The sequence below is a fragment of the Phoca vitulina genome, unplaced genomic scaffold (assembly GCF_004348235.1).
Source record: "Phoca vitulina isolate PV1807 unplaced genomic scaffold, GSC_HSeal_1.0 scaffold3, whole genome shotgun sequence".
Classification (NCBI taxonomy): Eukaryota; Metazoa; Chordata; class Mammalia; order Carnivora; family Phocidae; genus Phoca; species Phoca vitulina.
Genome location: NW_022589706.1, coordinates 29,038,326 through 29,063,253, shown reverse-complemented (window position 1 = coordinate 29,063,253; position 24,928 = coordinate 29,038,326). Strand labels below are relative to the sequence as shown.

At 39.6% G+C, this 24,928-nt stretch overlaps 1 protein-coding gene across 14 annotated transcripts in view; it reads left to right on the top strand.

The window, feature by feature from the left end:
- APBB2 (amyloid beta precursor protein binding family B member 2) overlaps positions 1–24,928 on the top strand; it is a 355,537-nt gene that overhangs the window by 91,899 nt on the left and 238,710 nt on the right. For 12 of the 14 annotated variants that reach the window (XM_032400246.1, XM_032400253.1, XM_032400244.1 and 9 more), the window contains one exon: positions 10,681–10,787. The exons of 1 other annotated variant lie outside the window; for it this stretch is intronic. The gene's annotated coding sequence lies outside the window, so the exon portion shown is untranslated. Of the gene's footprint in view, positions 1–3,312; positions 3,430–10,680; positions 10,788–24,928 lie in introns of all 14 variants that reach the window. One more of the 14 variants, XM_032400240.1, reaches the window with a different exon arrangement.

Here is a 24,928-nt window from a genome sequence, read left to right as displayed (position 1 = left end):
CCAATCCAGAAAACCAACCTCATGGTCATTCTCTTTTTTTCCTTTTTTAAAATAGACTTTATTTTTTAGACCATTTTTAGATTTACAGAAAAATGGAGAAGATAGTACCCCCCCCACCCCATTTGCCCATTATTAACATCTTATATTAATATGGTACATTTGTTACAATGAATTAACCAATAGTGATGAAACCAAAGTCCATAATGTGTTCAGATTTTCGTAGTTTATACCTGGATCAAAAACTGTCCTTTTTTACTCCCCGCCGTGTCCCATCACTGTTTTGGACAGTTAGTGATTTTCCATTAGTTTTGTCTGTTGAGTGAATAAACACATCACATGCTCTGTCTGCCTTTAAGTTGTTACAGTGTGGCAGGGAAGGATCCAACACACTGTGCAAATGACATTCACCTTGGTGTTGGAGAGTTTGGAAGCAGAGAGGGCTACGTTTGGATGAAGCCCAGCACTGCCTGTTACTACCCTTGTGACTTGGACAAGTCACCCAGCCTCTCAAAGCCTGTTTTCTCACCCGTGAGAAGGGGGCAGTAGCAGTTCCTGCCTCACTGGGGTAGGAATAGAATGAGTAAGTGAAAGAATGCACGTGAGAGTGTGTAGAGCAGGGCCTAACATAGGGAGCTGTCGGTCAATGTCAGCTTCACGTTTGACCACGGGGGATGGACTGTGCTAAGTGTGATGAGTCAGAAAAGGATGATGCGTAAAGTTGTGGGGCGCGGGGGGAGGTGGATAGGAACGTCTTCTTGGGGAAGGCAGCATTTGAGATTGACCTAAAAGGATTAAGTCTGCTCTAACCAGAGGCACAGTGACCATCGAGAGAAAATGCCAGGTTGAGAGACTGTAATACATAAAGGTACGGAGAGTGGGAAGGCTTGGGAAAATGTCTTCTGGAGGAAAGAAAATTATTTACTGTAGATGGACCATAGTGTAAGATGGTAGGACAATAATAGGACAAGGGAGATAAAACTGTAAGATAAATGTTTTTGACCGATATCAATTTATTTTTCATTTTTTAAATTTAAATTCAATTAATTAACATATAATGTCTTATTGGTTTTTGAGGTAGAGGTCAGTGATTCATCAGTCTTATATAGTACCCTGTGCTCATTATGGACTAAGAGAAATTTAAACTTTTAAAAGTTTTCAAATATAGAAAAAAGTAGAATGAATACCACAGTGAACATCCATAGAATCTCCATCTAATTTTAATAATAATAATAATTTTTTTTAAAGATTTTATTTATTTGAGAGAGAGAGTGACAGAGAGCACACATGTGGGGAGGAGAGGGAGAAGCAGGCTCCCCGCTGAGCAGGAAGCCAGATGCTGGGCTGGATCCCAGGACCCTGGGATCATGACCTGAGCCGAAGGCAGACGCTTAATGGCTGAGCCACCCAGATGCCCCTAACTTTAATAATTATTAACATTCTTCCCTATGTACTTCATCAGTATAAATTTTCATAGGTTATCTTTTGCTGGACCATTTAAAAATAAATTCTAGATATCATGACATTTTACCCCAAAATATTTGAGCATGCATCTCCAAGAAATAAGGAAACTGCCTTACTGAATATCAATAAATAAATGTTAAATCCAAATAGATTCAGATTCCCCCCATCAAGATGATGACTTTGATGTTAGTTTTGAAATTTCAAGTGATCGCATTTTTAAATAACTCCGCATCTGCCTACTGGCCTTGAGTAGACCAGCACTAGACTCATAGAATTCAGTAGAGATACAGTGACACATTGATTTCGGGTGAGCCCAGTGTCGAAACTTCCCCCATGTGAAAAGACATCCCGAATGTTCTGTGTAGACACGCAGAAGTGATTTTTGGTTCCGTTGTCTCGATAAGCTTTTTGGATACTCGGTTCCAATCCCGGTGGGTAATTTCACAGTAGTTTCACAATATTTCTGGAAGGCAAGAAGTCCGTCAGGACTGCGGGTGGAATTGTGGTATGAGTGCCTGAAGCTTGCGACGGGAAAGTCTTCCCTGGAAGTTGGAAGAGATTTGGAAAGCAGAGGAAGCAGAACCTTGTGAGTGCTGGGGCACAGAGCCTCCTTCTTTGGTTTTGGCCCACCCTGATTCACAGACCCCTGTGGCTGGGCAAGTGTCTGAATTGTTCTAAGTCCTGCGGTGGGTGTGCAAAATTCCCCCTCCCCCCGGCTACACTTCTCCAACTCACAGAATATACCCTGGCCAGCACTGAGACTCTTATGCAAGAGAAGGAGATGGGTATTGAGCAAGGTTCTCCTCCAAAGGGGCACCCTCTCATTGCCTTTTCCTAATGACATCTCCTTGTTACACTGTGGAAGTGGGGCTCCTCTGGGAATCATTTCTTTCCACCTCACTGGCAGGTGCATGGTGAGTGCCACGTTAAATGATTCCATTTAGCCTTGTAGTGGAACCCAGCCCACCCTGCCTCTTCTAGGGGAACCGTATTTCCACCTCTGTTTGGACTTTGATGCGGTTCCATTGACCCACTTGGAAAAGATCCAGTATGTAGTGCCTGCTTGTTTTTCCTTCTGTCCTTAATTTGGGTTGCCTTTTGTTGTCTTCCAACTGAATGGATTCTTTCTCTTTTAAGGGAAAGGAACCTGAGAAAAACAATGCTTGTGGTGATTGTTAAGGATAATTGCTGTTTTATGTTAATCTAAGTGTTTAAATGAGGAGATAGGGAATTGCTAATTCACCAACCTGTTCTCTCCCCAGTCTAGTCCTTTTATTTGTTGCTTAAATAAAGATGTAGCCGTGCAGAGTGGAAATGTCCAAATGTACAGTTTTTAAGTGCAATTGTATATATAGGATTTAAAATTTTATTGCCATCAGCAAGAATCATGATAAAATTCTTGGAAATTATAGAAAAGTGGAAAGGAGAAACGCAGAGATAACTAGCATTAACACTCTGTGAATTTATGTCTCGCTATTTCAATCTACGTGTTACATCTCTCTAAACGGGCAGACTTTCACTATACTGTCTAGAACTTTTTGCTACTCAAATGTGTGGTCCTTAGATTCAGCGTCCTCGACATCTCTTGGGAGCTTGCTAATGCAGAATCTTGGGCTCTACCCCAGAATCATAATTTGTATTGAGCGATATTACATATACATTAAAATTTGGAAGCTCTATAACACGGTATACTCAGGGCAGCAAGTGAAGTGGATATGGCTCAAAGAGCCAAGACCTGTGCTCTCTGTTCTTCTCCATTTCCCCTCTGTCATGTTTTCTTAAAATAATTCGCCTCATATGTGCTAAAGCTAAAAATGAGGTCTCTCTCTCTCTCTTTTTTTTTTTTTTTAGTAAGCCATAGCAACCCTGTCAAGAAACCTGTCTCACACATAAACATTTCATTCAGTGAACATTCGTGAAGGGCTTCCTGTGTTCTGGGTCCACACGTAGCAGTCCCGGACCCTGCAGGTAAGGCTTGCATATCCTGCAGAAGCATATGGAGGGCAAGGAGGATTGAGTGGTTGCTTCTGCAGGGGTGGAAGTCACCAAGAAAAATAGTCTCTGAGCTGAGGCTTGAAATATAAACCCGTGAACATGAGTTATGAGTATTGCTAGGCTCTAGAGAGAGCACAAAGTTGGATGAAATGGGTCCTTTCCTTTGAGGATCATCTGCTTGATTTAAGGCCAGGGGATGGTGTTTAAAGCTGTAACTAACAATATGAAGCCCCTTGGTGTTAGGGTAGAACCAGAAGGCCAGGTCTGAATGTCAGCATTACAACTGTGATCTTGGACAGATTGTCTCCCCTGAACATCCGTTCTTCTGTAACGTTGGGATAAAAGAATATTTCACAGACTTACAGTGATTTTTTAAATGAGATAGCATAGCAAAGCACTTACCTACAGTGGGTGTGGAATTGATACTGTATGAGAAAGATATTAAAAAAGTGCCAAGTGAGTACCATAGACAGAAATTTTGAGGAAGAACAGGGGAAAGAGAGGCCGTTCGCCTGGAATCTGAGAAACTGTGGCCAACGTGGTCTTGAGGATGCGAACGAGCAGGAGCGGGTATGAAGGATGGGCCATGGGAACCAAAGTGAAAGACGAAGCTACGATTTTGAGACTGGACAGACTAAGAAAAGGGGTCATAGAAACGAGGGGTCACATTTGGTGGGGAGAGTTCTGTTTCAAACCCATTAAACTTGGGGCAGCTGCAGAGAGCTGTGCTTCTGGGATACATGTTTGTTTGCCTCCCTGGCTTGTCGCTCTCACGACCTGTCGTAGGCTTGACCAGGGCTGGGGATGACTTGAGCTGCTCAGCCTTCCCGCCTCAGGGTTTGCTCAGTAGGAAGCTTGCAGAGGGACTCTTTCTGGCTCAGTGGAAATGGCCACACGCACACAGCCTTTCTCACCAGGAAGGGAAACAAGGCAGAATTTTATTTATTTTATTTATTTTTTTTAAAGATTTTATTTATTTGACAGAGAGAGACAGAGCAGGAATACAAGCAGGGGGAGCAGGAGAGGGAGAAGCAGGCTTCCCGCCGAGCAGGGAGCCCGAGGAGGGGCTCGATCCCAGGACCCTGGGATCATGACCTGAGCCAGAGGCAGACGCTTAATGACTGAGCCACCCAGGCTCCCCACAAGGCAGAATTTTAAAACCTTGAGACCTACCTCTTCTTCACAGTTAGTGGAGGAGAACAGAACAGTTGCTCATGTTTATCCTCTTCCTTGAGTTTATTTTTCTTTTTCAATCTCCTTCGTCCCAACTAGTGATCATTAATCAATTGCTACAGAAGAGAAATGAATTGGAAAAAGTTTCTTGAAATACAGGCTAAATGCTGTGACACCAGTGGACTATATACCTATCTGTGTCTGTTTCCTTTCAAGTCATTTATGATCTGTCTTTATACAGAGTAGATCTAGCAGCCCGCAAGTAATCATGGTTACTGGTTTTTATAGATCACAGCTAGCCTGCCATATAAAATGCTAACATTTTGCCAGATTTGCTTTATCTCTGTCTCTGTGTCTTGTCTGGCTGGCTCTCTACACATGCACACACTTTAAATAATTTTTACTGAACCATTTGAGTTATAGAGATCATAAACTTTTTGTTCCAAATACTTTAACACATATCTACCAAGTACAAGAATACTCTTCCACATAACCCATCACTAAGAAATATTATCTAATATATAGATAATATTTGAATACTTATTTAACTTTCCCCAGTTATTCCAATAATGTTTTTTATAACTATTCCTTTCCTCATCTAAGAATCCTCAACAATCATTCATTGAATTTTGTATCTTTAGTTTCCTTTAATCTAGAGCAGTCACCCCATTTTTGTTTTTTTTTTTATCATTCATGGCACTGATATCTTGGAAGATTTCAAGACAGTTGTCTAGCGGAAAGTCCCACAATCTGGATTTGTTTGATTGTTACTTTATGATTAGGTACAGATTAAGCATTTTGACAAACATATGACACAGTGATTGTGGAGACACATGACATTCAATTGTCTCATAATTGATTATGCTAACTATCACTTGGGTAAAGTGGTCTGCCAGAATTATCCATTATAAAGACACCCTTTCCCCTAGGCAAGTGATAATCTGTGGGGTGATGCTCTGAGACTGTGTGAGTATCCTGATCCACAAAACCCTTTCCCTAATGGTTTTAGCATCCATTAATGATCCTTGACTGAATCAATTATTGCCTGGGTGGTTGCAAAGTGGGATTTTCTATTTCTGCTATTCCTTTGGTATTTTATTAGCTGGCATTCTTCATAAAGAAGAGCTTCCTGCTATCCCCTATTTCATGAATGTCTCTGGATTTATGGTTCCTTTGTTTTATTCAGTATGTTCTAATTCATCCATATCATTCTTTTTTTTTTGCTCTTGTTCAAACTGTCTCACATTTGGCCAGTGGGAGCCGTGTCCTTTTGTCATGTCTGCGTTAATATTTGAGCATTTCCTTAGTTTCTGGCAAAGTAAGATATTCTAGGCAAATTTATGCTGTCCTTGCCCCAGGCCTGGACCCAACTGTTTCTGTAATGAACTAAGGTATTTAGAAGCCAAGATCTGGGTGCTCAGGCTTTTCTTTAAAAATACGTATGATCTAGAGAAAGTTAAACGTCAACCGTCATTTGTTTAAGCTCTCCCATCCTCCAATTTCTGCTAAACTATTCCCTTGGAGCCACTGGTTGTTTAGAAGTTGGAAGGAAAGAACCAGTTGAGAGGAAGAGGCCATCAAAAGTGAAGGTCCTCTGGCTTTGGACTGGAGGTAGAACAGGGAGGCAAAAAGGGAAGTGAAACGGTGCCAAAGACCAATTTAAATTATGTTGGAATTCTGCCCAGGGAGTGGCTAGAGAGCCCCAGGAAATAATTCCTGCTTTTTTTCTAGGTAGACTCTGAAAATCGGTTGCCCCTTTTTTATATCCAGTAATGCTAAGAGAGCATATTCCCCTGAGCTATACATGTGCTAATTCTTAGAGCAATTTAAGAAATATAGTTTCCATCCTGAGAGTTCCTAAGTGCTCTGTATTTTCAGGGTCAGCATGTGGTATGCCGAGATGGATGTATATTTCAGCATGGCCTTTAAAAATTAAAATTCATACTTTTTATTTTGAATATTCACAATTGAATATAATATCTGACTTGATGTACTGATTATAATATCTGGTTGCAAATTATTAGAGATGCATATGTGCAGCATTTTAGGCAGCAACTTGTGAGACTCAGAAGCCAAGAATTTCTGTTATTTTCCAAAGTAATCAGCATGCATTTGATACGATGATAGAGCCTCTGAGAGGTATCTTGAATCGCCTGATTTTTTGGAACTCAGTATGTCCTCTGTGATCTTTTTCCATACATAATAACGAATTTAAATGTTCATTTTGCCTTTTCTATTCTTTAAAACAAAACATGAAGCCAGTAGCTTTCGTTTCCATTTGATAGGGAACCTATGAAAATGCTTAAAAATATCAAAGCAAATTTGAAACATAAGGGTTTTGTTTTTGTTTGGTTTTCATCAAAGTCAGCATTTGTGGAAGTGGAAGAAAACAAAACAAAAATATAAAGACTACTACATGTATACTTTGTCCAGCAGGAATATGGTTTTTATTCCAATGTGTATGCTGAATGTTACAGATGCTTTATAGTTTCATGAAACAGAAGCGCACACCCACACCCACAACCACCGACTTTGAATTCTCAGTACGTTCTTGAGAATGCAGAGTCATCATATTAAAGCAACTGTTCTCGTGGGTTCCTGGCTGTGCATTACACCAGGAAGGTTAAACTGAAAATGGAAAGGAACACATTATTTAAATGTGCTGCTAGCCGAGCATAGGTGAGTGAACTCAGGTGTGTTGTGGCCACATTGTCCCAAATTGTCCTTTGACTCCTGAGTACCCTCACCATTCAGTTCTTTTGTGATATCCATGTATGGGATCAAACTAAGTGCCCTCACGACTAAGGAGTCACCATTTTTGGCAAATGGACAATTTTCAAAGTCAAGTTTCATTGTTATTGGGAAGATCTTAATATAACTGAGTGCTTTTGGAACTCATAAAGATCAGCCTCTGTCTCTTGGTACTTTCTATTTAAAACTCACCAAGTGGAGCGGTTATTCCTATGCCCAAGTCCACTGCCCCTTGTATTTCTTTAATCTTGATCTTGTTTGAAAGGCGCTTTATCCAGAACACAATTTCTTCATTCAGAATGAAATTTCTTTCAGATATTAAGACGGCTTATATACAATTATATAACTGAAAAAAATTTTCTTTCATCTGGATTTTACTAAATACATGACAGTTTTAGCCAGTAAAAGCAAATTATATTTTGGCCTCTGTAATGGATTTATATACTTTGAATGTCCCTGTTGGGACTGTGTTTGCCTTGAGTTGTGAGATAGAAAATACTTTGAAGGGTTCAGTTATGAGACTGGGTCTGTTAATGCTTATGAAGGAAGCTTCTGGTGTCCTTGTTCTTGGTCTGGCCTTCATTGGCTGGATTTACATGTGAACTTAAAGTGGGGATAAAAAGAGGTTTTTTCCCATCAAATGCCTTAGTTCTATTTTTATATAGCATATTGTTATTTGTGTGGTTTTTTTAAAAAGATTTTGTTTATTTATTTGAGAGAGAGTCAGCACGAGCAGGGGGAGAGGCAGAAAGAGAGGGAGAGGGACAAGCAGACTCCCCGCTGAGCAGGGAGCCTGATGCTGGGCTGGATCCCAGGACCTCAAGATCATGACCTGAGCCGAAGTCAGATGCTTAATGACCGAGCCACCCAGATGCTCCTTAGCATATTGTTATTTGTAATTGTAAAAGAGATGTGGTTATTGTGAGAAATTTGGGTACCACAAGGAAATGCAAAGAAACTAAAAATTATTTTACTCTAATTTCATTACCTCTAATTAGCAGCTATACAAATGTTGACTTTTTTCCCCCCTTTTTTCTAGCTACAGATACTTTTAAACAAAATTGGGACTATACTGAACATCCTGTTTTATAGTCTGCATTGCCAGTGAACACTGCTTAGAAACGTTTTCCTATTTTATGAAATGATTTACGGATTTAGAAAAAACTGTTTACCCATTGTTGGGCATTTATATTTTTAAAATTGCTTGAAGTCATATTACTTATCATAGGAAAACTTCTTTGTACATACATATCCATACTTTTTGTGTATATCTTGGACTTTTTAAAGGATAAATTCAGAGTCTTTTTTCAATTTACTGGTTTCAAGGGGTGAAAAGTAATTCAGTTCAGTTTGTCATTTCCAGTAATTACAGTTAAGCCCTCTTGCCTGCCAGGATCTGTCTTTATAACGCCATCATCCTGATCTGTGCAGAATGGTGTGGTAGCCTTATTCATCTAACACCATTAGGGAACTTCTCATAAATAAAATTTTCACGTAACTCCAACTGTCCCTTAAGTGTCTACACTTGATAATTATAAACATTGTGAATGAGAATCTTTCTAAAATTGTATTACATACATTGCTATCCTCTTTAACATAATGAAAAGCTATAAAAATCACAATTTACCCCCTTCTGGTTCAAATCACAAGCATCTTTATGAACACTAGTTACCGTATAGTCAGTTCTGCTAAAATCCGAGACAGGTGTTTCTAAGACCCACTGTGCTATGCAAAATCATGCAGTAAAACCCACAGCACTTATGGGAAAAATAGGGTCAGGGCATAACACTCAAAAAGCTTTATCAGTGACACATTAAAAAAATAAGGTAGGAACTGAATAAAAATTGTAGCACAATTTTACAGATATTAGGTGGTTAAGAAATAAATAGTACAATCAATATGACACTTTACCTTGACAAAATCCTGATGTTTTCTTGCAGACTGAGGCCTTCCAAAGGTTGCGGGTTGTGAGTTATTTGAAGTGGTGGAAGGAGGGCTCCCTGAAATCAGAAGGGAAGTCGGGGCACCCTGTGTGGATGGGTGTAGCTCATAGCACTGGTGGACACTGGGGTCGCCCGTAGATGTTGGAGGCATGGGCTTTGCACATCCTATGTATCTTTACGCAGCTGCGTTCTGCCTGGGTGCAGTCTTCTGCTATTATCTAGGGTTTCCTGCAATGAAATCACGCATCAACAAATGTGAGATTGCATAGCAGTCTTGGAACAAACACAAACGTTATAGCAGAACTGATTGTACCGAGTGGTAAGACAGTGACGTCGAGGGGATGTTCTTTTCTCTATCCCTAATAGAGTGAATACGTGTAGAATGCTTCCGAGAAGAATCTGGCATACGAGTGAGCATCGTGTTAAGTGTTGGCGGTCACAGTGACAATACTAATAATAATGAGTGATGCCTATCAATGTTTGTGGGATTCTGTTTTTCAGTTATGACCGCCTCCTGTAACATTGCTTCCTGCCTCCTTCTAATTGACCTATTTCTCAATCTCTTGTGGCTTTTAAATGAGTTTATTGTGCTTAGAATTACATCTAGCATAAGGCCCAGCATGGAAGAGCTTGGGGGCGGCGGGGGTGGCGGCGTGCTGACTTTAGTTATGGTTTACCTGTGGCATCCGTTTTACCTAGTCAAACTTTGTCATCTCATGAGTTATTACCTATGTATTCATTTGTGAGATTGTTGGGGAAGAAACTTTGGTTTCAAATGAGGATGTTATCGTATAGAATTTTCGGATTTTCTCTTTGATTAGAAAAAACAACTCCTCATTCCCACCTGCAAAAGTGAAGTGTGCTTAAATGAAACCACGAGAAGGGTGCTTACAAGTTGTTGGTGATTTTCTTTAGGTTGTTACTGTGCATTTCTACTTACAACCATTTCTGTGCTTGTGAGATGAGCTTGTCTTTGGAAGGTGGAGCAGGCAAGTGTGACTTCGGGAGACCTTCCCTCCCAAGTCACAGTATAATTAGAAGCCCGGATCCTCCCTCGGTTATTTTTTATGACTCCCCGAGAAGGACAGTTTTACCGTGAATGGTTGCCAAGAAGCCTTTGCTGGATCCCCCTTTAGTGGTTTTAATAAGACAACGGATCAAAATAGCATCTTGATTTAGCAGGCCTTGTTAGTATTGTTCTGAAAGAAAAGTAACTAACATGGCTCATCATTTAGATATTCCAATGAAATGTGTATTCTAATTATGCAGAGAGACCCTGAATAGCAAGGGGGTGTCTTGATTTTTAATTTCTGAGCTGACTTTGAATTTTAACTTTTTGTCTCTGCACAATTTTTAGATATTTGGGCTGCTTGACCTCATTGAGTGATTGCTATTAACTAACAAGACTTTGTGGGAAAAGGGAAATTTGCCTTCTGAGCTCTGTACCAAAGACCTGGGAAAAAAGTAAGTAATTTTCTAACTTGCTTTTTTAAAAAAAATTCTTGTTATACTTCTCTCAGAAAGTTAACAGTGTGGGTCTGTGGCTTTTCTACTTTTATTCTTTCCTGGCTTTGTAAGTTTTATATGCTCTTACGGATTTGAAAAATGGAAAGGAACTCGAGAGACCTTCTTTTTAAAAAAAAAAAAAAATAAGTAAGTAAAAGACTGTCTGCATTGTGCCAAGTCTTTTGGGTTTCATAAACTGAGTCCTCAAGGTTGTGATAAACCTTTTATCAGGTGTGCAGTAGACAAATTAAATTATAAAGGTAAAGCATTTACTAGGGTGTGCCAGAAAAGTGAGTCCAGTTTTCTGAGCTTCAAGTGTTTTAGACTTTTAGATAGGCTCTTTGGTTCTGAATTTTTAGAATAAGAATGAAATCCCATTTGGCTCTTTTCTTGTCTGGAAAGGAAAACAAAATGTGTAATCATTTGTTCAATATGTCCCTCATGTAGCTTGGTCTTAGAAGAATGGATGTGTCTGTCAGTTTTATTGTTTTATAGCTTTTTGTTGGTACTCTGAGATAGTCTAATTAAGACATTGTGTGAATGGTTTTGCTATCTTTTAGAAAAAATTGCTTGGGTCCATAAAGTTCAGTTTTATTCCCTGATCTTTTTGAAAGGGTAAAAATGGGCCTTGAAGATAATAAAGTCAATCTGCTTTATTGCTGAATTTACGTGGAAGTATGAATGGCCCATAAGAATGTAAGCAAAACAAAACATACACATGTACATTCACACACACATACACACACACACAAATCGTTTTTTCTGGCATGTTCCAGAAACAATATCATTGACAATAGGAACCATTTGTCCATAAAATTCCTAGGGAGTTTCCTAAACTTTGTATGCCTTTTGTCTTACGGTTCCTCTACGTTTCTGACCGTACAAATAAGCTAGTTAAAATGTGTCTAAAACAAAACAAGGCAGAAGACAACTCTGCTCTAGAAGTTCCATAGAAGTATTAAATAGTAAGATCAGATTTCATTGTTATATTGTACACACTATAAATTTGCTTATAATTAAATTGTGTATTATTATATAATACTTATAATTAGGTAAGGGTCATGAATTATGAAGCTTTTTTAGGTTATATAAAATATTTGTACTGAAAGATTTATTACAAAGAGTATACACACACTACAAATATAATTTCTGAGGGCTGTCAATATAAATTCATTGAAAGCAAGGACTTTGTAAATTTTCTCCAAAAATTTTTTAATGTTACAGTGAAATATTTGCAGTAGTGAAATGTTATTGTCAGTGGCATTTTAAAAAATGATAGCAATTTATTTAGTTGAATTTTATATTCACATATTAACCTTAACATAAAGGAAATCCTATGTGGTATAGTTATTATTCCTTCTTGGAACGGTATTTGAAAGAGGATTATGTTGGAAGTCATCAGTCTATCCACAGAAGTGGAATGAAAAGGGCAAAAGATTAATTCTGTGGGCTTCAGGATCCAGATATTTGATGTTTAGATTGGAAATATAACTTAGCCCTCCAGAAGGTAAGCTACTGAAACTGTCTTTCAAATAATTTAGCATCTCTTTAAAATTTAATATAGTCTCTGGTGAGGTATTTTCCTTCCCTTGTACCAAAATACTCCCTTTGTGTCATTGTTGTAAAAGTTGTATTTCCATTTTGTAGAGGCAAGACATCTGTAGGAACTCTGGTCACAATAATAAGCTAAAGACAACCCTTGTGTTACCAGAGGGACCAGGGCAAAAAGATCCCTGCTTCCTAAAACTGATGGTATAGGTGAATATTTATACGCACAGAAGGCTGTGCATAATTTACCTTTAGGTTAAAAAAAAGAAAGAAAAAAAGAAGGTTATAATGCCTAAGTACACTCTGTATAAATCCAGTCCTGAAGGAACTGGTTAGGTGGAAGGCAACATTAAGGAAGAGGCAGGGCAGGGGAGAAGGAAGGACGTCCTTTCTGACAGTTAGAAAAGTCATAGGGGAATGTGTCTGACCGTACTTTGAAAACTGGAATGGGTACTTAAATGTATCAGTGATTTCTTTAGGGGCGAGGCAAGCACAATTTTAGGAAAAAGCCAGCACCCGAAAGAACCTCCACACTTCTTTTCAGCATCTTTGCATCCTCTAATTTTATTTTTTCTTAATTGCATTTGCATTTTATTTAATTATTTAAGGTAGATTTCTGGACACTTGAGTCTGTAATGCTTATAAAGTATAGATGCCCTTTTGAAAAATTAGCCATGGATTATTTTAAAAGAAGTAAAAAATAGCTTCTCTTTTACTGTTCTACTGAACATGTGCATACGTTTCTTTTTATGTCAGTACTGAAAGAGGATTCTGTTCTTCAAACTGTTCGGTATCCTGTCTTTTTCCACTTAACAATAAATAATGAATCCCCATGCTAACAAATATTTATCTACAATATCATTTTTAGTGAAAGTAAAACAATCGGATCTTAGCTTTTTGTTTAATTTGAGGACATCGTGGCTTTCCGTTACAAAGGAGAATACAAATGTGAAATACAGAGTGTGAATTTTCCATCTGCAAACAGAGAATAGACTAGGATTCACCTTCTATAATCCGTACAGCGCTTACTGTAACCAGACATGTTCTGAATAGGAGGCTCGTGGGACTAGGTGGGTATTCAGAACCCTCAGTGTCACTGTCTGACGGGTATGGTGCATAAAGCACTGTGTCTTCTTTGGTCCCTTTGTTATACTACCAAGAGTGCAGGTGCCACGTTCCTCCCGCTTTGTTGTCTTCATCAATATTTCTGTCCGAAGGAAGGATTCCACCTACATATTTCTCCCTCCTGAGAAACTTAAATTTCTCGAATGAGGTGATGGGTACAAAGGGAGGAGCATTTCAAAGACTTTGGACTAGAATTTATTGGAGTAAATTGCAATCTAAATTAATTGGAGATGCAGAATGTTTTCTAGCCCTTTGCATACTTTCTCAATTTTAAGTTCATTTATTAAATCAACATTTGGTGTGCAACTACTATGCACCAACCACTGTGCTAGGAGCTCCTTATTCAGAGATGACTGATATGTCCTTGCTTTCTTTTTTTTTTTTTTTTTTAAAGATTTTATTTATTTGTCAGAGAGAGAGAGAGAGAGAGAGCACAAGCAGAGGGAGTGGGAGAGGGAGAAGCAGGCTTCCCGCGGAGCAGGGAGCCCGATGCGGGGCTCGATCCCAGGACCCTGGGATCATGACCTGAGCCGAAGGCAGACGCTTAACGACTGAGCCACCCAGGCATCCCATGTCCTTGCTTTCAAGGAACATAATTTGAGTTTCAAATTCAGATTCAAATAACATTTATTCAGCCTATACCATGTGACAAGCCGTGGGAGGGATGCTCTTAGATGAGGTCTTTGATTACGAAAATTCAGTAATGATACTTACTGACCCATTCCCTCCAAAATAAGTTATAAATAGAATTCTCTAATCTTTGGGTTTTTTTCTTCCATTATATTTTCTTAAACTTCTAATACCTGCGACTACTTGTTAAGTTAAATTAATAAATGGAAAAAAAAGGATTGAAGCATTTAGTTGATAAACTTCGAGCAATAATTGTAAAAACATATATATTTTTTATACTTGAAAACCTGTATACATGTAATGTAGTCATAATTTCTCCTCCTAGAGTAATTCTTAGTTCACATGATACAATTGAATGTACTGAGATTTCATGCATTCTACCCATAGGGTGGCTTTAGTGCCTGGGCAAGTGTGAAAGACAGCATGGAGCCATTTGATTTTCCCAGTAATTCTTGGGGTAGGGATTATTGAAATTTAGGGAGGAAGGTAACTTGCCCACACTCACTCAGCTAGAAAATGTTTGAATTAGGATTCTGACTCTGACCCATCTAACGTCAAAGCCCATGCAATATCCTCCTGACTCCTTCGAGGTGGTGGGGACTTGGGTTTGCTGAGGAAGGAGCAGTCATTTCAGCTGAGGAATCAGGAAATGTCTTTATTGCATGGAAGAGCTGTCCCTGAGATAAATCTTGTGGGTGTTAGAAGACAGGGAGGAGTTGGAGGTAGTAGTAGGAAAAGCACGTGCCGAGGTGTAGAGGAATGGAAGCTCATGGTATGTTCCGGGAGTAGTGAGAACTCTACTGCGGCTGGGGTGTGGGACATGGTGGAGAGCAGAGTTGGCTCTGAGATTTGAAAGGCATTGGTGCCAGAGTGAGGAGGGTCACATGTGTGCCATGCTAGAGGCTTGGGGTTTCTAAGCAATATATAGCCATAAAAATTTTAAGGTAGAAGAAAGTTCATAATTAGATGGGAGTTTTACAAAAATCACCTGGGTGGCAGTGTGGAATGTAGACTGAAAAAGAGAAAACGAGACTGGAGGGCCACCATGTGAGGTCGTGCAGATTGTTCACTGCACAAGGGAATGTGTGAATGGTGAGTGGTGGGGACTAATAACCATCTGCCACATTACTCACAAACTGTGTGCTCTTGGGTCTGGGCCTGCCTAGAGAGGGTACCTTTTAAAATTTGCATAATAAAATGCTCTACTTGCCTTTTAATTGCTTTTAAAATAATAGAAGAGATTACACAAAGCAATAACCATGTACCCAAAGGCCTAGGAGTCTGGAGGTGGACATGGTGGTCTGTTTACTAACTATATGACATTGCGCATGTTCCGCATTCTCAAACTCTATTTCCTCATCTTTAAAGGAGGGTTGATAGGAGTGCCTGGTGGCTCAGGCAATTAAGCATCTGGCTCTTGATTTTGGTTCAAGTCATGATCTCTGGGTTGTAAGATCGAGCCCTATGTCAGGCTCCACGCTGGGCATGGAGCCTGCTTGGGATTCTCTCTCTCCCTCTTGCCTCTGCCCTCTCTATAAATACATACATACATACATAAGATTTGATAATAGGATCTGGCAGGGCATTGGACAGGTTAAGGGGCATTGGTAAGAGAAAGAACTAGACACGGGGGACGGAGAACAAGTAGGTCTGGGAACTGGAAGCCACTCAAGTTAACTTGAGAGTGTGCTAGGAACTGTAGTAAGGGTTTTAAGATTTTATTTTCCTTAATCCTGTATCAGTTCTGAGAGGTAGATATTATTGTCCCATTTTAAAGATTTTGTAAATGAGGCTCAGGGAGGTTAAATAACTTGTCTAATTTCACACAGCTAGGGAGGGGTATCATTAAGACTCGAACCTGGGTCTTTGTGACTCTCATGTTTATGTTCTTAATGACTGTGCTATGTTTAGAAGTAATCTTTTCTATATGTTGAACTCCCTTAATACCGTACCTGAATCTCTTTGGTAACATTTTCTGATTTTATTTTTTATTGTTTTTAACTTGAAGTGGGTCACAGTTATTTACACAATGTTTTGTTTAATTTACTAGATGGGAAGATTCTGAGCACTGGGATCCAGTGTCATTCATTTTTTTGTTTTTGTCTTTCATATCTCTTTGCTCAATAAAATATGCGTTGATAAGATGAAAAATCTCTTGGGGCGCCTGGATGACTCAGTCGGTTGAGTGTCTGACTCTTGATCTCAGCTCAGGTCTTGATCTCAGGGTTCTGAGTTCAAGCCCTGTGTTGGGCTCTGCACTGGGTGTGGAGCGTACTTTTTAAAAAAAAAAAAGGATGAATCATCTCTTAAAATTTTTCTGTCTCCTAAAATTCAATAATTTTTTTATTATAAATGTAAAGCCTCAGTTGCAGTTATAGCTAAGTAGAACTTATAAAGGAGTCATTGGATGTTAATTTGATATCTAGATTGATTGCAAAAATAATTTGTGATTTGCTGTCAAAGGCTAAGTAAGGCCAAGACTAAAATTGCACTTCTTTCCAGTCCTATTTGGAAGCTGAAAGCTGTGCTTGCCGCTTCAGAACTGTGACAGCTCTAACACTCAGATGTCTTAAATGGTATTTATGAGTCCATAAAAAATGTTGCCCTGCCATTCATGCAGGTAAGGACCTCCTTTTGCAAAAACACATGAAACCCTGGAGCTGATGGTCACTCTCGCTTGGTCCCAGCTGGACTCAGACTAACAAAGAGAAGGGCTTTCCTAGTTCAGGGCCAATGATCAGAGGCCCTGGGGTCAGACTACCTACGTTCGCATCCTACTTTCTTGGTTTATGAACTCCGTGGCCCTTGGCAAGAAGGCATCTATAAATGAAGATGGCTAAGAAACCAGGCTGTGGTAATAGGGTCATGTGCCTGGTTCATTGGGAATCTAAAGGGAAAAAATCTGCATTCAGACGAGAGCCACTTTTGCTTAGATATTCTGTAAAGAAGGGCAAAATTGTGAGCTTATGGGATGGAATTAGACATTTCATTATTATAGGCCACGTTTGCCCCAGGATGACCCTTTGCTGTAAGGACTGCATCTACTTTTGTGAATTCTAAGGGGGGAGTTTAAGCTTTGCTTCATGCTCTGTATGCCCAAGGAGAGTAGGAAATGATGGCTTTTTTAAAAAAAGGAAAATAGGGACGCCTGGGTGGCTCAGTCGGTTGAGCGGCTGGCTTCAGCTCAGGTCGTGATCCCAGGGTCCTGGGATCGAGCCCCATGTCGGGCTGTCTGCTCAGCAGGGAGTCTGCTTCTCCCTCTACTGCTCCCCCTGCTTGTGCGCTCTCTCTCTCTCTGTCAAATAAATAAATCTTTAAAAAAAAAAAAAAATAAATAAATAAAGGAAAATGTTATTTGAGATCAACATTGCCTCTGGGCTTTGAAAAACTCTGGAGTTTCTTTCATCTTCCAGGAGAGGAGCATACGTGAGCTGGGAGAAAGGAAACCAAACCCCAGGGAGGTTTCCTAGCTTGTCTCTGCCCCTGTTACTGGAAAAGAGGAAGTCAAGGTCTGTAAATAGCTCCCCTGGCCTCGGCGGGCTGTTTAAGTTCAGGTGCACTGGAAATGGAGCACTGGGTAGCTTCTTATCTTCTTACTCCCAGTGCCCCTGCTTCGCCTGAGGGGAAGTGAAATAGCAGAATGGGTCTCAAAACATTGCTGCACAGCAAAAACAAGCGTGGGCCTTTCTGTCACAGAGTTTATTTTCTTTCATCAATGTGAAGCGGCACAAAGACCCGCAATGTTATTCTCCTTTGAGGTTTTATATTTGAGATCGCTGGGGAAGAGCAAGCCAGCTGGATAAAAATACTCTTCAGACCCAATCTTGTTCTTGCAGTTTTTGTCTGCTTAGCTTTGCACTTTGAAGTACAGGGCAAACTTGGCCTTGTCCATTCTTGCTGGGGAAAAACTTGGGTTATCAATAAATGCTGAATTCAAAAACCCTTTCCTGGGTTGCCTGCCCCCACTCTAGGACTCCTGCAAAAAAAAAAAAAAAAAAAAAGCTTCAGCCTGCTGTAAGCTGGTAAGCTCTTAATACTTGGATGCTTTGGTAGGGAAAATAAAATGGGATTGTACACCCTTCCCTTTTACTTCTGAACTAATTGTTGTTTTCCTGCATTTAAAAGCATATGTTAAGCTCTTCCTTTGATGTTCAACAGCAGACAGACTCCAGTTGTATATTAGAGCTCTTGATGCGTATCTGTTGTTTGAATGAAGATCAGCTTTGGCAAATTAGATTTTGATGGTTACATTTTGATCTGGAGCCACAGAATGGAATGGCAATTTATTCTTTATTCAGTACACATTTCTCAAGGGTTCCGGCTGGGCCCTCGACGTAAATTGTTTTTCAAATTTCACAAATACCACAAAAACCTTGCCAGCTAGATGGTGCTATCTCTATTGAATAGAGAAGAAAAATAAGGTATATAGAATGCTTAGGACTATTTTATACATAAGAAAAGTAAAGCTTAGGGAATGATTAGAAACCTTGTGCAGGGTTGCATTGCTATTAAGTGGCTAGGAGTTTGATCTGGGGATTTTGGCTGATCTCGAACCTGTTACTCCAGAGGTGCTGCTTTTTAAGAGAACATCAATGGAACAAAAATGTTGAGCTCATATAGGGAAAAAAGTAGTTAACCGTGAGCCCCTCATCATTTGCTCAGTAAACATTTATTGAGTGCCTGTTTTGTGCTCGATACTCTGCAGGGTGCTGGAAGTTCGCTGGAAGGCAAGACAGAGTCCGTTTGTCACCGGCTTGATGGAGGAAATAGGGATGCAAGAGTGTTTGCTCCCCTCAAAAGCAGTGTCTTGGCTGGGAGAGCTTTTGTAAGGTTTTTTAAGATGTAGAAATTTTGACACCTAAAAAAATAGTTTAGTATTCTTTTACATCAGTACATATATTAAATTACCTACAAATAAACAGAGAGGTGGCTTCACGAGACTACTTTGCAATTGTACTCATGGTTTGAGCTGCTTAGGATATGCAGAAATGGAGGTTGGAGAAACTGTATTGAGTTTTAAACAAAGTATTGCAAACAAAAATGTGAACAATTACCTGGCAAGGACTATATCCAGCTTTGGATTCCCCATTTTAGGTAGGAGGTACTTAGCACAGTACCTGGTATGTAGTGAGTACCCAGTAACTCTGGTTGATTAGCTCAGTGATGGAAAGTAAAATAAGGAGAAGAGGGGACAGGAGTCTCACAGGAAGGGGGATAAGTTAAGGTAATATCAAGGAGGAGTGTGAGGGTGGCAATAAAATAAACCAATAAATAGGTAAAGAGAGCACATGACATGTGCTGGACTTAACCCACATGTACAAACTGTTTGAAGAGTCAAGGTGGGAGGAGCTATGTTTAGGGAATCTGGAAACGCCATTGGGTTTGGATGCTTGAGAAAGACTGCATCCTTCCCCTTTCCCACCATGATCTTGATTTCAGTTTTTAAGACTCTAGGTTTTTTTTTTTTTTTTTTAAGATATTATTTATTTATTTGAGAGAGAGAGAGAGAGAGAGAGCATGAGCAGGGGGAGGGGCAGAGGGAGAGGGAGAAGCAGGCTTCCCACTGAGCACGGAGCCTGATGCGGGACTCAATCCCAGGACCCTGGGATCATGACCTGAGCCGAAGGCAGACGCTTACACGACTGAGCCACCCAGGCACCCAAGACTTTAGGTTTTTAGGTCTGGTATTTGGTTCTTTAATAAATTGGGTGACCATATGTGTCTGTTTGCTGGGACAGCCCTGACTCTGCCTATTTCCTGTTTACCATTTTCGATAATGCCCCCTTTCCCTGTCAAGTGTCCTGGTGTGGATGGTAAGTTAAATGGCCACCCTACTAAGGGAATTTGGTGACCTTCTGTGTCTTTAAACAGAAGTCTTACAGCATTCAGACTCCTTTGATGAATTCACCTAAAGTGGATATAGTATCAGTAAAATGACCTGTTAGACTAGTGTCTGATCTATTATAATAAGTAGAAAGGAGAACCAATGAGTGGTAACTGAAAAAAATCAGATATTGAGCAAAATAAGCTGATTTTGACAAAACGAACTTTAATTACAACTAATGGCTGGCATAGCCATAAGAGAAAGGGCATTTAAAGGTTATCACGATGATGGGTAGTGTTTAGGGAATCTGGCATCATTGGAGAAAATCATGTCATCATCACTAGTTTTGATTTAGTGTCTCCCTGTTTCCACAGCACTGGTAATTTAATTCAGTTGCATTTTCATTTGTTCTCTGAGTAGAAGGTAAAAGAAATAATTTCTGAGAACAGAGGTTTTTGTTGGAGGCTTAAAGAAATGGCTGGAGGGAAAATTGTTAAATTCAGATTTTTCCCCTTAAATCTACTGTTAAATTGTGTCATTTGTTGAAAATGGTGGTAATATTTTAATCCAATGAGACATTTACATAGGGACTCCCAAAACTTTAATAGAAGTATGTTGAGGTTTTCTCTTGATAAATAGGGTTAAATTGGTTTTATAGTTCATATACATGGGCTTTGAAGAAACAGACTAATACTTTGTCATACAGATATATGTAAAAGTTTTAGGTGTTCAGGTAATGCTTGACAGTGATTGCAGGATGAGAGTTGGGTGGAGGATTAAAATCATACTATGACCAGTCTTTTCCATATTAATATTTTATGAGGCAATGACGCATTTGCCTTCAGGGCCTATAGTTTCTTGTTCTCTGCAGCGTTATCTTTTGTAGGAGGGTAGATTTTCGAAGTAGAGGGATTATTCCTCTGTAATTCTAAAACTTGGTTGTTTTAGAATAAAATTCAGACTCTGCCACTGGCTATCTGTGGGTGAGTTCTTTCTCTGAGCCTCAATTTTCTAGCCTGTAAAATGGGAATAATGAGATTTATTGCTTAAAGTTTATTAACAGGATGTTTATTCATTCCTGAATCTGGGATAAACTGTAAGCATATAACACAAAGGAAATTTTCTCCCAGGCTGAGGAATCAATAGCAGATACTGAAGGTGGGGAGACGGCGTTACTGTTGGAAGCCGTGAGACTCAAACTAGTTAATACCCAGCTTCTGGCCAATCAGAATGGACGCTGACTGTAAACATTCTGGATGGTTGTCACAGTGCTCAGCCATTGAATATTAGCCTATATTGTTGGTGTTGAAAAATCTGTGTTTAATCTGTGATGATTTGCAAGCAAACCCATTGTGTCTCCTAGTTAAAAATTAACACCCCCTCCTCAGAGCTCCCATGATCAAGAAAGGATACCATCTTTACTGGATGGGTGAGCCTAGCGTTCATGCCTGGATTCCTGTCTCAGAGGTTCCTATTTACGTTGAGGACCTTGCTAATCATTGCTGCCAGCACTGTGGTAGCTCTTTGGAGACTCTGTTTTCCCATTTTCCACTCCATTCCTTGTCTACTCTAATTATCTAAAGCAGATAAAAGTTGAATTTATGACTTTTAACAAAACCCGCAGCCTTACCAGGCCACCTATCAGGCCACCTTTCTGTGTAGACCACCACTTCTCACTCTCAGAAATGACTGTCAGCACATCTGAATGTAGAGTCTGGGCATCCAAGAGAATGAGGCTCTGGAAGAGGGAGCGCTTCCGTTTTCTTTCTGCCAAGTCTTTCTTGCTCATTCCCATTTCTCATATCAGGCTCTGCCTCTTCCCGGGATAATCGACGTTGGGAAGTCTCCCTTGCACAGGGCAGACCTAACCCCTTTCCCTAGGGATGGGATGGGACTAGCCAGCTATCAAAAAGTCCAGCATCATTTAGAAGCTTCCATGTAATCCTAGAAGGTTCCTTTCCTAGAGTAGGGGTGAGTTGGTTTCCATATACTGATGTAGTTAAGAGCCGACAAGAAATTGTTTTGTGCTTACCTCATAGGTGTTAGAAGGGCTATTACCAAAAAGAGATAACAAGTGTTGGCGAGGAGGTAGAGAAAAGGGATCCTTGTGCACCGTTGGTGGGAATGTGAATTACTGTAAATGTAGTGGTGTAGCCACTGTGGAAAACAGTATGGAGATTCCTCCAAAAATTAAAAATAGAACTGCCACATGATGAAGCAATTCTGTTGGTGGGTATATATTCGAAGGAAATGAAATCACTATCTAGAAGAGATATCTGCACCCCCATGTTCATTGTATTATTTACAGTAGCCAGGACATACAAGCAACCTAAGTGCCCATCAGTGGCTGAAGGATAAAGAAACCATGGCATATATACACAATGGAATATTAGTAAGCCATAAAAAAAGAAGGAAATTCTGCCATTTACAGCAATGGACCTTGAGGGCATTATGCGTGGACCTTGAGGGCATTATGCTAAGTGAAGTAAGTCAGGCAGAGAAGGACAAATACTATAAGGTGTTACTTATATATGGAATCTAACCCCCCCAAACTTAGAGAAACAGAGATCAGATATGATGGTTGCCTGAGGTGAGGGTGGGGGAAATGGGGGACGGTGGTCAAAAGGTACCAACTTTCAGTTATAAGGTAAGTTCTGGGGATATAATGTACGGTTTGGTAACTGTACTTAACAGTACTGTATTGTATGTTTGAAAGTTGGTAACATAATAATCTTACAAGTTCCCATCACAAGAAAAAATGTGTAACTGTGTGGTGGATGGACGGATGGATATAACTAAACTTACTGTGGTGATCATTTTGTAATATATGCATGTATCAAATCATCACATTGTATATCTTAGACTAATAAAATGTTATATGTCAATTATATCTCAATAAAATGGGTGGGGGTGGGGAGAAAATTGTTTTGCGTAGAAACCTTTTTCTGCCCGCAGACTAAGGTGTACTTCCAGCCTCGAGCCCAGGAGTTTCATTAGGGAAAATGAAGAGACACTGGAAACCTACATTCCAGTCCTGGTTTCGCCCCCTGCTAGTTATGTGACCTTGACGTACATAGGCATCTCTTCCTGGGGTGCTCATTTTCTTATCCATAAAATGATTTTCATAAGCAATATGATTTTTAAGGTCCTTGTCAACGGTTTTTGAACAGATTCAACCTGTCAGTATCTGATGATGGTAGTTACCATTCTTACCACCGCTCTAGTTTGTGACGATAGCTGTTTTGTGGAGACCCAGGCATTTGTTTGCTGGAGAAGGCCATTCCTCCCATCATTTTGATATGATACTATCTGCTTGATGTGCCTTTTTAAAAAAGATTTGTTTATTTATTTGAGAGAGAGAGATTATTTGGGAGAGAGAGAGAGAGCATGCACACATGCGGGGGAGGAACAGCAGGAAAGGAAGAGAGAGAACCCTTCAAGCCGACTCCCTGCTGAGCATGAAGCCAGACTCAGGGCTCGATCCCAGGACCCTGCGATCATGACCTGAGCCCAGGTCAAGAGTCGGCTGCTCAACCGCCTGAGCCACCCAGGCGCCCCTCTTGGTATGCTTTTCAAGTGCAATGACAGACTTGTTTTCTGATAGGACAGACTTACCAAGTCTCCCCTGTGATTGCCTCATGCAAAAGGTCATGAATTTGGTCCATTGTCAGCCTGAATATTGGTGACAATGCCATTCTATTTTATTTTTTCATTTTAAAACAAGTACTTTTTTTTCAAGTATTTAAGTACCAGTTAGTTAACAGAGTGTAATATTAGTTTCACGTGTAGAATTTAGTGATTCATCACTTACCTAAACACCCAGTGCTCATCACAAGTGCCCTCCTTAATACCCATCACCCATTTAAACCCACCCCTCTCCCTCTCTAGTAACCCAGTGCCACTCTGTTTTAAATGTTGGATCTTCTCTGTGTCTGAACAGTAGCTTCCAATTTGCAATCTTCAATATATTACTTCATAGTTTAATTATAAGTGTTTGTTGGTAACTTGGAGTGATTCATCCTTAAAGTTTATTAAAAGGGAGAATATGAAAAAAAAAAAAGAGAGAATATGTGCAGATTTTCTGTTTCTGCAAAAATGTTGTTGGGGTTTTGATAAGGATTGCTTTTAATTTGTGTATCACTTTGGGTAGTATTGACATCTTGACAATTTTAAGTCTCCCAGACAATGAACACTGGACGTCTTTCTATTTATTTGCCTCTTTAATTTCTTTTAACTACATTTTGTAGTTCTCAGTGGATAGATCTTTTGCCTTGGTTAAGTTTATTCCTAAGTATTTTATTCTTTTTGATGCTTTTCTAGATAGAATTGTTGTCTTAATTTCCATTTTGGACTGTTCATTGTTAGTGTATAGAAACACAAATGATTTTTGCATGTTGATTTTATACCTTGCGACTTTGCTGAATTCGTTTATTAGTTTTAATTATTTCTTGTTGAATCTGTAGGGTATTCTACATCTGTGATGGGTTTTCAGGTCATCTGGAAATGGAGATATTTTTATTAATTCCTTTTCAATTTGGATGCTTTTTATTTCTTTTTCTTGCCTAATTGCTCTGGTTAGGACTGCTGGTACTATGTTGAATGGAAGTGGCAAGAGCAGGCGTCCTTGTGATCTTAAGGGAAAATCTTTCAGCCTTTCACGATTAAAATAATTTGTTTTGTTAGCATTGGATTTTAATTTTCCTCTGTTGGTAGGCCTTCATATTTGTTATTTTTAATAGTTCCATAATCTATCAAGTGGCTGGCCGTAATAGAACAGCACACCACCCAATTTTTGAAAATTCAGAATGTCATTTTTCCTATTATGAATAATGCTTCAATGAATATCTCTTTTGCCTATTTTAAAATATTGATTTCTATCATTTTCTTAATGTAACTTTGTGGAAGCCTCCTGAACCATTTTGTTGTCAAGAATCAATCTTTGTATTCAGATAAATCACCAAATAAACAGCTA